Source organism: Amphiura filiformis, chromosome 2 (assembly GCF_039555335.1).
Source record: "Amphiura filiformis chromosome 2, Afil_fr2py, whole genome shotgun sequence".
Classification (NCBI taxonomy): Eukaryota; Metazoa; Echinodermata; class Ophiuroidea; order Amphilepidida; family Amphiuridae; genus Amphiura; species Amphiura filiformis.
The window spans coordinates 23,245,711-23,261,146 of record NC_092629.1 but is presented as its reverse complement, the minus strand read 5'-3'; the positions used below and the strand labels follow the sequence as shown (position 1 = coordinate 23,261,146).

The window sequence follows — 15,436 nt, the reverse complement described above, 5'->3', positions numbered from 1 at the left end:
ACATTCTGAAAAAGCAATTGGGAGCTGTGCAATAATTATGAGCCCTGGGGAGGGTAAAATTGAAAGGGGGCCAAGAAATTTTTGGCGAGCCGAAGGGGGGGCAAGCAATTTTTGGCAAGCCGAGAGGGGGGAAGCAATTTTTTGCCCACATTCTTCGGGCGCCTTTTAAATAAAACGCTCTAAAAAGGCTAAAACCGTACAGAAACGCTTAAATATAAAAATTTCCTGCTCGCTGCGCTCGCAACAGGCCCGGGGGGGGGGCCACTCATGTATAAAAGTTGTAAGCATCCGCGTGAATTGACTTTCAAAATGACCCTAAGCTAGGATGTCGAAAATTTGTCAAACTAACCCTAAACAAGGATTTTACTCAAATAAAAATACCCCAAGCGAGGAATTTGTTTGAAATTTACCCCTAAACAAGGACAGACAATATAAAAACACCATAAGTGAGGAATTGGTTTGAAATTTGCCCCTATTCATTGCATGTGTCAGTAGAGTGCCATACAGTGACTGTGATGATATCAGTAAGCTTAAAATTGGTGTTGTTGAAGTCGGCTCCGATTTTTTAACAATCTGGTTAGTAAAATTGCTCTTTTGTGCCGAATAACTTGATAAATATGTCACCACTAATGTCTGTTAATTGGGTAATTTAAAAAACTACCCTAAGCGAGGATCGTCCTTTAAAAACACCCCTTCTTTTAGTAAAATGAGTGTTTTGAGACCCTAATCGCGGATCCGCGCGGATCCTCGTTTTGCTTTTCAAAAACACCCTAAATCCGCGTTTTCTTTCACGCGGATGCTTACAACTTTCATATATGAGTGATCCCCCCGGGGCAACAGGTAGGGGAAAGTGGGGCATAACGGACCCCCGGGGCAAAACGGAACCACCTGGAAAAATAGGCCTTCGCAATACTGCCGTCTATGCAAATTATATTGAGGAACACAAGTATGGCTACGAGGATTTACAACAAAAATTTTATCTGAAACAATCCACTAACATTCGAGCAAGATCGAGTCAAAAAATTGCTACCCGTCTGGTGTAAGATATGTAGATGTTTAATGCGCTGAAATTTTACTTCATTAATATCGAATTCCCAAATAATTGTGTATATTGTAAACACGAAGGTACTAGCCATGAGCTGTATTAAGTGCATGGCCTATATGCTACGATGTATTATGCATGCAACCTATTTCTAAAAAATCGGGTATGGGGCAAAACGGAACCCTAGGTGTGGGGCATAACGGAACAGGGTTCCGTTTTGCCCAGGGCGTTTTGTCCCACAGATGGGTTCCGTTTTGCCCCAATTGGACATAACTTGTCTTCACTCAAGGAAATGTAGGCGTTATCTAGGGGCCTACTCGAACATGGTAAACACTTCGCTGAAACATAGGCCGCGATATAACTAGACCTACAGATAGAATTAATGATCAAAAGTTAACTTACTCCACAGAGGTGGTAGGCCTACTGAATATTTCTTTTTGATCAAATATTGGTCCTACATATTATAGGCCTACTAGGCCTATAAGAAGTTAACCACTCACTCCACAGAGATGGTAGGCCCACTTAATATTGTAACTGAATATAGGCCTACATATAACTAGGCCTATGGCCTACCGATGGAACAACTGATATAAGTTTACACCCAGGGTGCCGTTTTGCCCCATAGGGGTTCCGTTTTGCCCCGATAGTGGGGCAAAACGGTTTTTTGAAAATATTTCTTCATTTTTATAAAAATTGTAAGATTCAAGTTATATTGGTTAATGGTATATTAAAGGTAAATACAAACTTCAACTGAACATATAATTTTTACAGTCATATTACTTATGGTGACGTCACAGAGCATCCTCAAAGTTAAGTGTTCCGTTATGCCCCACCTTCCCCTACACCATTCAAAGTTTGCAAATTGGGATCCCAAAAATTTCGCATGTGCAAGGGGGGGGGGCAAATATTTTTTGGCGGGCCGAGAGGGGCGGCAAGAGATTTTGGCGAGAAGTTTAGAATTTTAACCCCCCCCGGCCCGCGGGGGGCTCATAATTATTGCGCAGCCCCTTAATCATTAATATATACATGCGACATTAATTTAATTAATAGTCTCCGCGGCGAGACTACAATATAAACATGCGAAAGTGCAAGCGGACCGCATGCGGTACTTCACAACACCACGTAAAATTAGATGACCTCGACACAATTAAAGATGGATGCTGGCGCGGTGGTCTGCACTAGTCACGATTATCGCACTTTCAGTTTCCCACGCGTTTGAACGGGAATTGGATTGCGTACTTTTTCGATGTCTAGTGAGCGAATTTTTTCAATATTTTGAGAAAATGATGTCAAATTTTCTATTCTGTATTGTTTGGTAATAATGTCTTTTGCCAATAGTATGTTTAAAGTTGTAATTTTGTGTTTTTGATCGCAAAGATCGGATATTTTCGTTCCCGATTCGAATTCTGAACCCTTCGCAAGGGTGCCGATTTCAGGCAGAACTTTGACGATAATTTTGCTTTTTTGGACACTAAAATGCTTTCGATCCTTAATTTTGTTTCAACCGAGTCTTAAATTAGCAAGCACAATACGGTTGGTACCACTTTTATATACATTGATGAAATTTTAAAGATTTTTTTTAAAGTTTCTAACCGGCGCAAATCGTTAAGTGTGTATTTCCCATTGACATCCAAAATGGGAAATACGAGTCTGATGGACATAGGAACGGCGTCCATGAGACTCAGCGAGTCTAGTCTGCACGTAAACAATACCGGTGATGAAATGCTGAAAAAGGTGTTCGTATTGCAAGAGTAACTACATTTTCGAATCGAAGGTAATTATTTGATCTATAATATTCTTTAAATGAATTCGGTTTCATCATCAGCGATCATAAATATTTCCTGAAATTGTACATTACTTTGCACCCTAATTCTATACTTGTTTCCGGAGCTCTGCATTGATTTACCGTGCTGCAACAAGGCAAGGCAGTAGCACTACTGTAGCAGCGGTAGGATTTTCAAATCTGTTTGAACTTTTCCCGTGTTTTTGGGCACTTGGTACACCTTCTTTTATATCTGATCTTGTATGCAAGTGAATAAAAACGCTCTCAATAGGCTGAATTAATGAATGGCCCAAAGTTAAAAAATGTACTTGTTAAAGTTGTTTTTTTAATATTAAATATAAACGATTTCAATATCATATGACAATATTGACATGCGTACAGTGTACATGTATGTCTGATGTCATGTAAACATGTACGTTATGCACAAATCAATTGTAGTCCCGGGCTTTCCCGGCCCCCAGGGGCCTGGCAATAGCGGGGTCCGAGCCGGGACTTGGCCAGGGATGTAACAGCTCAATGTGTCCCCGCAGTGCAGGGACGTAGTGGGGGAGTGTACGGGATGTAAGGCCAAGTAAAATAAAATACAAGTTTCTCGTCCCCGCCCGCCTCCTTTTTGGCCGCCGCCTCCTTTTTTTTACTATTTACTATTAAAAAAAAGGAAACATGCTATACAAATCATTTGTTTTGTCATACATTGCATCAGTATACTCAAATAGCACAATATCGGTGATTAAATATACATTGAACAGCCATATTTGGCATGGCGGTCATCTTGGAAAAAATAGCAAAAAATTGAAAAATAGTAAATAGTAAAGCCCTGCCTCCTCCTTTTTTGAAAAAGTCCGGACGAGAAACTTGTTTGTTTTTTTACTTGGCCTAATGCCTCTCAAACAGGCCGGGATCTACCCCGGGAGTGTACCCGGGACGTAATAGAAGAGTACTTACAACTGTGCCGGGTCGTATGCAGGGGAAACACTGGTGCCCGGGGCTAGGGGGCGGGGACTTGGCCGGGGATGTACCCCGGAATGTACACAGAAATAGTGATCTACAAATCCTATAGCTACTACGATACATGTATCTACTATCCACGATGACACAGTGTGAACACTGATAGAGCATGGAACTATAAACTACGGTCTGTCATTTTGTTCACTTTTCCTCCACGATTCTTCAATTTGTATCAAATGCGACGGAAATAAACCTATGTAGGTTCGGCCAGTTGAGTATTTTTCTTGTGCAAATGACCTTAAAATACCTGTAAAATTACTAAGATCTGTAAAAATTTTGCAATTTTTTTCACTTGCTCCATTCATAGTTTTTTTCCAAAAAAAAAACCACCCAAGACACAAAATCTAGGTCAAATGGGCCTGTAGAACAGGGCTTTTTTGTCACCTAAACCTGTAATTTCAGCTTAAAGGTCCGTAACCCGATCGACAGCATCATCCCCCGAATTTTTTCATTGTTGATGAGGTTTTGGTATCACAGAATAGATACTATTTTTCTCATTACTATCCTGAAATTTGACGCTCCAAGTCGATGTATTTCCGGAGAAATCATGAAACACAGCGGCTTTTACAGGTATACCAGTTTGTAAACAATGGTAAATACTTTGGATCATGGGCGGGGAATTATGAACGAAATAGCTCGTAATATCAGTCGCCTCAACAGCTACTTTGGTTTCGCGTCATACACATTCTGTGAAACAAGCGAACCACACTAACTGCTGAGGAGACGCGTCTAGACGGTGTGCCGTATTTAATTATAAAATTTCCACGATGGAGGCAGCGGGCGATTAGCTCAGTCGGTTAGCGCTTCATGTTTCAACCACCGAGCACTACTATAACCGGTTCAAAATCCGTGTCGGAATGTTTTTTTTCCTCTCCATTTTTAACCCAAACTTTTTTATATTCATTTGAAATGTACATATTGCAAGGGAAATATATTTTGTTTCCTTTTTTTCTGAAACGGTGCGAAAAAAACAAATATTTTTCGTTCAATACGGGCCGGGCATTGATTGTACAGCATGTCAGCTTTAAATTCGTCATACGAACTGTAATGGTTGTTGTTGCTTGCCTACCCAGAATGCAATTCACGTATACCAAGGTATTGGATTGCAAATTTGGCTATTTATTCACATTTACGCCGAAAATGCTCTCGTTTTTTTTTTTTTTTCATAAAGGGGGCGATATTTGATATTATTATGTAATTTTAAAGACAATCCATATCCAAAACCAATAGGGTTACCCCCTTTAAGTATCAAGTTAATCTTTTAATTTTTCTTTTCTTTTATTTGCTCTATTTTCACAGAAAAAAACATGGATGTTCAAGAGAAACTGGCCGAAGACATGTAGTTCCATTCATGAAGAGGGTTGGTGCTGGTGTACATTGTGACATTGTCATCGCATGATATTGACTTAACGACACATGTATACAGGTCTCAAATAATTGCTCCTGTATTACCACGGGCTGCGAACAACTGCGACAGTTGGTTAATTTCGTGAAGGGTTTTCTCAAATTGAGAAGTTCAGTGCCATTTAAACAGAGGTATAGACACAGGATTGGAGGTAGAAGATTTCAAGATGCAGGACAGAAACCTATGGAAAGTCATTGTGATTCGGGAAAACCTCGGTGAAAACTACCCGCCAAGTGCGCTAGCATGGCTAGTGCATGAATCTGGAACACGATTCAAAATACATGTGAACGTAAGTAATAAGCTTAAGGCCCATGAAAGTCAATTCCGAGTTTATCGTCCCTTTTTTTCCCCAGGTTGGTGAGGTGACTTTTTTCATTTTTCATTTTCATTATTTCATCAGATTTCATTATTGACCTAAAGTGCGTGTTGATTTAAAGCCACACTCATACATGTTATCTATAAACATGTTTTTATATGGGTAGGGACTAGAAAAGTTAGAAAAGAGCCTGGTTTTGGTTCCAAGTTATAAATTTATATGTTTTACAAACAAAAATATATGTTTCCAATTGCTAAAACTGGTGAAAACACTGATACTTTGAAAATATGAATTATTTTGGCATTTTGGAAAAATTGACGCGGGTGTTTTTGGTGTCCAAAAAGTGACGCGGGCGGGGGACGATAAACTCGGAATCGACTTTCATGCGCCTAATATGTTCTATTCCATTTCTCCGAAATTTAGGGGCTGTCATTTTCTTTGGAAGAGGGTGGGGGGGGGGGGGGCAAAATGTTGTGAAGGAATTTTTAAGAGGGGCCACAAGAATATTATAATATAAGCACTTTCGACTTTGATGGCCAGATGGGGTGGGTCATAATATTTTACTTCGCATAAATATAGCACACTGTAAATTAAACAGAAGTTTTTGCCCCTCATGAATTTTTGAAAGTGTAATTTGTAAAATTTTCATCAACTAGCCCCAGTTTGAAGTACATGTTCAAGTTGAGCGTGATCCGTGATCAAGTAATTTGCGGCACTTAGGGTCCAAAGGGTGCGCAGTTTACTTTTTCATGCAAATAAATAGCCAAACAATTACTTGAATGCATTTTGAATTTGGTACTGATCAGACTATAGGCCTCACATAAAACTTTGGGGCTAGCTTACAGAAACCTGGAGGAAAACTTCTTCTGGATAATGTCCAACACCCATTTTATTTACATGGAGTCAACCGGACAGGATACTGTGCGCATGCAGTTTACTTGTTATTTTTGTGCTGTTGTTCTTGACTCTTGTAAAAGGTTGCTGATCTTGTGCCATATGGTCATTTTCACAGTAAAGGGTGTAACTTTTGATTTTTAGGGTCAAAATTTCAAACCACTTAAATATGTTTCTGTTTACTGAAATCATGCATAGAAGCAACTTAAATTCCAGTAAAATAATGTTTCAAGGCTTAAACCTTTTGATTTCTAATAAAAATTTTGACATTTCCATAACATTTTGGTTAAAATCTAAGAAAAAATGTATTTTACATAAGCTCAGAAAATTATGACATGAAAGCTGGAATACATGTGAAATCCCATTCCAAAGTAAGTCAACAGATATAAGTTACATTTTATACCATGTTTTGCTATGTTTGTAATTGCAGTTTTGAAAATTTTTAACATCAAGTGTCATTTACAATGGAAATTTCCCAACCTTAGACATATTTTTTAAGTTTTAATTGGGGTCCTAAAATAATTTGAATGTCTAACTTCATGTACAAATACTACTTGATGAAAGGAACCTCCCAGCCAAGTTTCACAGAAATTGGAGTTATTTTTTAGAATTGGCAATTCAAGCGATTTGTGTTTCGGAGGCTTCAGTTAACAACACAGGTGATCATAAAAGTAAAATATTTGGCTAAATACTACAAGTTGACATGAAAAAATAGGTAAAAAATATCACAATTACCAATTTTCATGCTTTGCTTCTAAGTATTGAATTTCAGTTGTGACAAAAATTAAATTATCACAGCAAGTCATTTTTTTTTGTTTCGGAGGCTTCATGTTAACAATGGTTAAACATTGCAGAAGCAGTTTTTTTTATAATTACACTGTTGGGATCATCTAAGCTGTTATTTTCTTGTGTGTATTGAAGCAATGATTCTATGCGGCAGATATTGTAGATTTATCACATGTTAATTTTTTCACCCATTTGTTAAGTGTGGTGTTTTTTGCATGTGAAGCCTCGAAACAGGCTTTTATGGGTATCAGTATATTTTTCAAGCATTAACCATAATATCAAATTTTTTTTTAATTTATGACATTCTGCACATATCAAGTAACAATTACAATGCAGATATCATTATGAAACACACCAATTTAGATATGCATAGATGATAATTAATCTTATTGTTGTTTCGGAGGCTTCATTTGTTTCGGAGGCTTCAATTGTTAACGGAAAGTTTGTATTGGGTCCCATTTTCAAACGGTGATATATATCGCCACGATTTAAAAACAAGTGACTTGAGGATCTACTTTGCTACATTTTGATAAATAGATTGGATGAGCTCTTTTATTTATATTTGCCCAAGCTTGCTGAACAGTTTGTTTCGGAGGCTTCAAAAAAGTTAACGGAAATCGGCTCTTTGAAGTCAAGATTTTATAAAAATTTTAAAAGCGTGCAAATCAACTAATTTTTGTTACCCATTTCAAGTTAAGATATCAACTGTTATGAATCAAGAAGAAGTGAAGAAATAACCAAGAATTATGAACCAAAGCTATACCCACAAAGTTTGTTAACAATTGTTAACGGAAAATGAAGCCTCGAAACGACAAATATCAAGTCCGGTTCTCAAAAATACAGGGCTGTTCAAAATTAAATCTAATGTGTCATTTTTTACTTAATATATAACCGTAATTTCAGGATAAGAAAAATTATCCATGAACTAACTGAAGAAAACACAGGGTTTTACAAAAATGTTACTGTTTTTATAGTTTTTCAAAATGGCAATATTAAGTACATTTAAGCCTGCTAAATCTGAACGCAGTAACTCCCAAAGATGATTATGCTACCCAAGGTAGCTGCTAACTAGATGACTTATGTGGCCAAAAATCATGGAATTCTGTGGCTTTATTAGAACACTACGGATCAAAATGTTAAAAATCCAAAGTTACACCCTTTACCGTGAAAATGACCATATACTGGGGTACCCAAAAAGGTGGCTTTGTTACATTTTGATGTGCAGTTTGGATTTCAAAACACTGTCTCTTGAGTATTCCTTCACTTAGAAGATTCAATTAGGTCTTAAATTGCGGCTAATTTATTCTATATTACTCATGTTTTTATCCTGTTTTAAAATATTTTTCAATTATTTTCTTATGACGTTTGGCATGAAATGTGCCAAGGGTGGCTGAGGATTAGGGGGAGGAGGATTAGGGGGAGGGATTTATATTGTAAATTTGATTTAAAACCCCTTTAAAAAATTTGAATCTAGTAAAAAATGTCTAAATGAACTCTTAGACATCTAAACCAAGTAAATAAATACAGAAGTTCATTTAAAAGACCAATACTTGCTCAGAATGATTGTAAATGTGGAAAAAAGAGGTGGGGTTACATCCTCCCTACTTTGTGATGGTTTTTGCCCACACTCTCTCATTTTTTAACCGATTTCCATAAAAAAGGTGTCAAAATGCTCAGAAGGATGAACCACGTCAAATGAGATGTGTAGGTAAAATGTTTGAACCGTTTTATTTTTTTACTATGTAACACAAAGGTACCCCAGGTTGTGACACAAGACCTGCTCCATTTTAAGACCTTATTTTTTGAATTTTCACAACTAGGTTATCAGTGATGTCAACTTGAAGTGAACTGTACGGTTACAAACTGCTTTCAGATGTTCATTGTGACTTCAAATCATGGTGTATAGCGAACTCAACTGTGAACCATCAATAATCTGGTATGTACAATGAGTTTTAAGGCAGGCATTTTCGGTCTGGTTTTTGGATACCCGACCGAGATTTCGCTACCCGGGTCGGGTTACCGTTTTTGTTCTTGTTTTGATTTGGAGTGTCCCTGGACCTAGAGCTCAATGATAGGATCATTCATGGTTGACCGATTTTTATTTTAATATGCAAAGTGATAATTTGTCATACTCATATCATACTCTACCAATGATTGCAAAATTGATACAAATTTAATGCATTTTGAAATCATTACATGTGTAAAGCCAGGGACACTCCAAAACCGAGAAAAAAAAATTGTTGCAATTTCAGGTATGGTACCGTACCCGATGCGATTACCCGCACAAAACATATGTCAGGTACCCGGGTACAAAATTACCCAAAAATGCCTGCCTTAAATGAGTTTAATAACTTTTTTATGCCTCCACCGCGAGGCATGATACTGTTTTTGCAATGTCCGTCCTTCCGTCCATCCATCCTTCCGTGCTTCCGTCCGGATGCTGTATCTCGGGCATGGATGGGCGGATTGACTTCAGATTTTCAGGATAGGTGGGTCATGGTCAAAAACTCTGGCTACTTGTTTTTGGGTGGTATTCAATGTCATATACTGAGGTCAAAGGTCATTTGAGGTAAAATTACTAAAACCTGTTGTATGGGCATGAAACTTGGTGGGTACAGTCAACATTTAGAGGCAAATTTTTGGAAGGACATTTCAGGGTCATCCAGGGTCACCCAGGGGTCATTTAAGGTCAAATAACTAAATATTGTCTTATGGGCATGAAACTTGGTGGGTACAGTCAACATTTAGAGTCAATTTTTTGGAAGGTCATTTTGGGGTCATCCGGGGTCACCCAGGGGTCGTCTAAGGTCAAATTAATAAAATTGGTCGTATGGGCTTGAAACTTGGTAGGTACAGTCAACAAGCCAAATTTTTGGATGGTCATTTCGGGTCACCAAGGGGTTATCTAAGGTCAAATTGATAAAATTGGTCGTATGGGCATGAAACTTGGTAGGTACAGTCAACATTTAGAGCCAAATTTTTTGATGGTCATTTCGGGGTCACCCAGGGGTTATCTAAGGTCAAATTGATCAAATTGGTCGTATGGGCATGAAACTTGGTGGGTACAGTCAACATTTAGAGCCAAAATTTTTGGCATGTCATTTTGGAGTCATCCGGGGTCACCCAGAGGTCATCTGAGGTCAAATTTCTAAAAATGGATTTGTACACATTTAAATCGCCCCATAGTGGAGGCATCCCATTCGACGCCTTGCGTCGAAAACCGCGACATTTCTAGTTTATTGGTTAATTTAAGGGATTCTAAAGGCAATAAGGTCCAATGCAAATGAATGTGTGCCGGGGTACCTCAAAATGGTCCAGAATGATTGAATGTCCAGAATACTTAGTCATGGATCCCAGTCTAGGTTTTTACAAGAATTTGCACTTGCAGCTACCTGATTTGTACTTACTCTCTGTATAATTATATGCATAAAATGTGTCAATTTCAACGTAGTGCTATGCATAAATCAAATGAGAGCATTCAAATTTCATGGAATTATTCTTTTTACCACTGCAATATCTCAGGTTGTTACGGAGCCCTAGAATGTTGGAAAGAAAAAAAAATCTCAGGAGACTCAGGGCCCTGACTTAGTAGCTTCAGGCCCGACATGGTAACACGGGGCCCTGACTTATATAATTTTGGGGCCTGGAGATAGAAACAAAGGGCCCTGATTAATTATACAGGGGCGTCTATTCTTCCGTTAATCGCGCCCCAAAGGAGAGGGAATAATTTTACCCCTTTGGGGAAGAATTTTGCATTTTGAAAAAGAAAAAAAATAGGGGGGGAAATACAGAAAGAAAGTCAACAGGATGCAAGGAAGATTAAAAATAAAATAAACTAATTTGGGGAAAAAATGTAGGCCTATAACTGGAACAAGTATTATTATGTTTTATGGCTATTTTCGGAATGAAATTGATGGTCACTGGCTGGCAGTGATTGCTGTACAGGGTAGGTGAATTCATCAAGTGTCTTTTAAGTACATTTTTTAACTTTGGGCCATTCATTAATTCAGCCTATTGAGAGCGTTTTTATTCACTTGCATACAAGATCAGATATAAAAGAAGGTGTACCAAGTGCCCAAAAACACGGGAAAAGTTGGGTTAGTAATTCTTCCCCGGCTGCCTGGGCAATAGTGACTAGTGGTCATACTATAGGTAATAATACACCCAAAGATTAAGGGAGCTCTGCTTTGCATATTTCATACAAAATCCATTTTCTTTTTAGTTTTGACATCTGCCTATCTAAGGGAAGCATTTGGGATTCTAAGGAAAGACAGAACCATCAATTAGTTAACTGCTCTATCTTTCCTTTTAAACCTCAGCTTCAGATCCAAATCCTTGATTATCTTTCCCTAGGCCTAGATGCAATAGTTTAGTGGCACTCTCCGAACTCTGCTACAGAAGAATTTTAATTATAAGGCTTATAAATCAGGGGGATGTGAGTCACCACATGTATAAAAGCTGAAAACAGTTATCAAAAAGCTAAAAACGCCTAGCAAAACGCTGCAATTTGGGAAGATCCTACTTTTATACAGAGCAAGTGTACCGGTACTGGTACTAAAAAAGCTGAAAATCAAAACAAAAAGCTGAACTCTCACAGCCCTGTAAATAATAAATCACAGCTAGCTCTGAAAATAATAAAGATCCTAAAGGTGTTTGCCAGCCTGTCTTCCCTTTGAACCATTAGTCCTTAGATGCAATGGTTCAGTGTCCAGACTGTACCATCTAGGAGATAATTTTATGTTTTTAGGGAAGACAGAATAGACCAACTCACAACTTAGCCTAACAGTTGTATAAAGAAGTTTCTGGGTCTGACAACACACCTATATTCAGGTAGGGAAGGGAGGGAACAAGAAAATAAGGAAAAGTACATGTAGATAGCAACCAACCTAACATTTTCCCTTTTGGGTCCATTTTTTGGGATCTCAGTTGGGGAAGAATCTGGGGATGGATGTGACACAGCGCGGTAGGGTGAGGGAATAATTTCAAATTTCTGGAAGAATAGACACCCCTGCCCTGATATGTGTACATCCATATCAAAATGAGGCACTTGTCGGCTGCTACATGTGTCTTCCTTTACACAGTAGCAAGGAATAAATACCAGACTTATCTCAAGTGTAGGTCACTTCAAATCATTCCCAAGTTACATGGTTTAGGAATGTTTGCAGTATTATGTGATTTCGGAAGGATTTTTCAGTGACCTCTCCACTTGAGGTGAGTCTGGTATTTATTCCTAGCTATTATGTAAAAAGAGACACATGTATGTAGGCTGTAGCAGCCGACAAGTGCCTCATTTTGATATGGATATACACATAGTAACTTAGGACCCCAACTTAGTAACTTGGGACCCCAAGATAGTAACTTATTAACTGAGGGCCCCGACGGCCCAAGATATATTTTTCTTTCCATGCCACTTTGTTCAATTTAATCTTGATAAGAAAAATGTATTAAATTTAAATATTTTTAATTGATACTTTGGTTTATTTTACAGATGAAATTTGAACTTGTACTGGAACTGGAAGGAACCACCTGTAGCAACGAGCTAAAGCAAGATATAGATCGTGATAGTGATGACGATGTGTAAAAAATCAAATTTAAATTTGAGGAAAAAAACAATTGACATAAAAAAACAACTTGTCAACAACATGACAGATAGGGTCTACATGTAGGCCTACCTATCAATTAGGCTTGGAGCACTAGTAGACATCACCTGCTGTTCATTTCATATTTTACATTCGTGGGGATTCTTCGAAATATTTTGTACAGGGATGTGCCACTGCCATACAGACTTTTGAATGCTGACTTTCTCTATACCTACTTTTTGTTTTGCAACCCAATTTTTCACAAAAATCACTCAAATATGCCTCGATTGGGCACATTTGTCTCCATTGAAAACCACCTGCCGATATACCAAACTCACTGAAAATGTATGCAGGAAGAACCCCCCCCCCCCTGGATTTTACAACAGTGGAAGTTGTGGAAGTCTAATGTTAATTCAATGCATTGAAATCGAATTGAATTGAAATGAATTTTGGGCGATTTTCATTTCAATGCATTGGAATTGAATTCAAATCAAAATGAGTGGGCTTGGGCATGAATTGAATTGGATTGGAATTGAAATCATCGTGAGCAATGAAGAATTGAATTGGAATGGAATTGAAATCATGTTGAGTGATGAAGAATGAAGTGGAATCGAAATGAAATTCAGCTTTGATTTCAATTCACCATTTCAATTCACAAGCAGATGTCTGTGTGATTCCAGATCATTCCACCTGTAAAAAGTGCCCTTCCCCCATTTGAATTCTGATACACTTTCAGGTCTATTCACACAAGAGACACACATTAAAAACTTTTGGCACTAATCATAAAGCCCCTATTTTTCTCGAGCTCCTAATTTTTATGCTCAAAGTCATTATACATTTTGTGACACGATCTGGTCCATGGGGGCCAAAGGAGGCATTTTGAAACAATAAGCTATCATTCACTGAAAACACCAAAGGTCCGGCATACTTGGTTCTAAAGTTATGAAGTTTTTTGATGTCTATTTTCTTATGTATTTTATTGTTTTTTACTCAATATTTTTACCTTTATCTCGGTTTCAAATTTGCCGCCTTTGGCCCCCATGGACCAGATCGTGCCACATTTGAACAAATTGTGAGAAAACCATTAAAGAAAATGCTTATATCTTTGACAGCTTTCTCACACTTTTTCAAAAGTACAAGGATTTTGGGTGTAAAATCTTTATAGGAGGAGCAGGAGACAAGTAGGGGCTATCTATAATAGTATCAAAACTTGATTTTTGACATCTTTGAGGTCAGTGTGGGGACAGGGTCCCATTATCGATCATACCACACACCTTAAGTTTAGAAAATAATGTGCATGGTGGACAAGAAGTTAAGACAAATGTTAGGAAGTCAGTCACCTAAGAACTAAGAAGTTCCAAAGTTTCATAAAATAGGATCCAGAGGTCAAGGATCACTCGCATTGTTTGAATGTGAAAAGTGAGTTAACATAACAATAAAGTATCTTCTGTTGAAGTTCTTTGTGATGCAGTTTGATCAGCTCATAATCGGCGGGCCTTATAGCATCGCTGATTAATATCAATATATTTTATTTTGAGAATTGTCTTGTAACATCTCGCCAGAAGCATCACAAGTTATTAATGAAGTCCTATACTTAATCTACTTTCTTTAACACACAATACAGACCGTACAGGTGAACTATATTACTTTTAAAGTGGGTCTATTTTTCGGCGTAGTAGTAAAAGCCTGCCAATTCCCACCGATCAAAGTATAGTGTACTTGATTTTAATTTTGTGTTGCTGACTCAAGTGTTATAAAATTGGCAGTAAAATTTAAAGCATATGCTGCAAAAACAGTGTCTAGATATTAAACACCATTCTAGACACCATCTTATCCTCGATTTGTAAACATGTCTATTAAAAATGATAAACATGTTTAGTAATTTGATGCCTTGTGTTTAGATATTAAACACTTGATGTTTTGAAGTTTGACATTTGTGTTTAGATTTTACATGTGTTTACAAATCGAGAACAAAAAAGTGTTCAATCTCTAGACACAGTTTTTGCAGTGTGCCTTTGGTCAATTAACACAAACTGCAACTATATTGGAATTGGAATTGAATTGGAATTGAAATGAATGCTCAGAATTGAATTGAAATTGTTTAGCTGTTAATTTCACTGCATTGGATTGGAATTGAAATGAAATGATTTTGAAATTGAAAAATTGAATTGGAATCGAATTGAATTAATTCTAAAGCAAGGTGGATTGAATTTGAATTGAATAGCAAGACACCAGGTGTAGAAAGAATTGAATTTGAATAGAACTGAAATCAATTTTCTGGAGTGAAATAACAGTAAGTGGAACTCATATAATTATGATAATGTTGACCACATTAATGTCAATAAATACTCCACACCCTTACCCTGATAAACTACATGTATATACATTTCATACACTCCTTAGTGAGAACCAATCAGAGCAAATGTTAGTAAAATACAAGGTGTGCATAAATATTGTGTAATTGCATGGGCGTGTAGTAGTAGTACGCACAGTGCTTTCGGGCGCATTCATTTTTCTTGCGGGTTGATGCATTTATATTTGCTTGTATTGTCCAGCATTTTTAGTGATAATGTTGTTATAAAAATAACAAAATCATTGGATTTTTTTCTTTTGTATGAAATAG

General features: G+C 37.5%; 1 long non-coding RNA gene across 1 annotated transcript; it reads left to right on the top strand.

Moving 5' to 3' along the window:
* Nucleotides 1-2,271: 2,271 nt before the first annotated feature.
* Nucleotides 2,272-14,268, top strand: LOC140146000 (uncharacterized). Its single transcript, XR_011858166.1, has 4 exons — nt 2,272-2,816; nt 5,133-5,527; nt 9,055-9,170; nt 12,723-14,268. It is a non-coding gene; the product is annotated as an uncharacterized lncRNA (long non-coding RNA).
* Nucleotides 14,269-15,436: the final 1,168 nt, after the last annotated feature.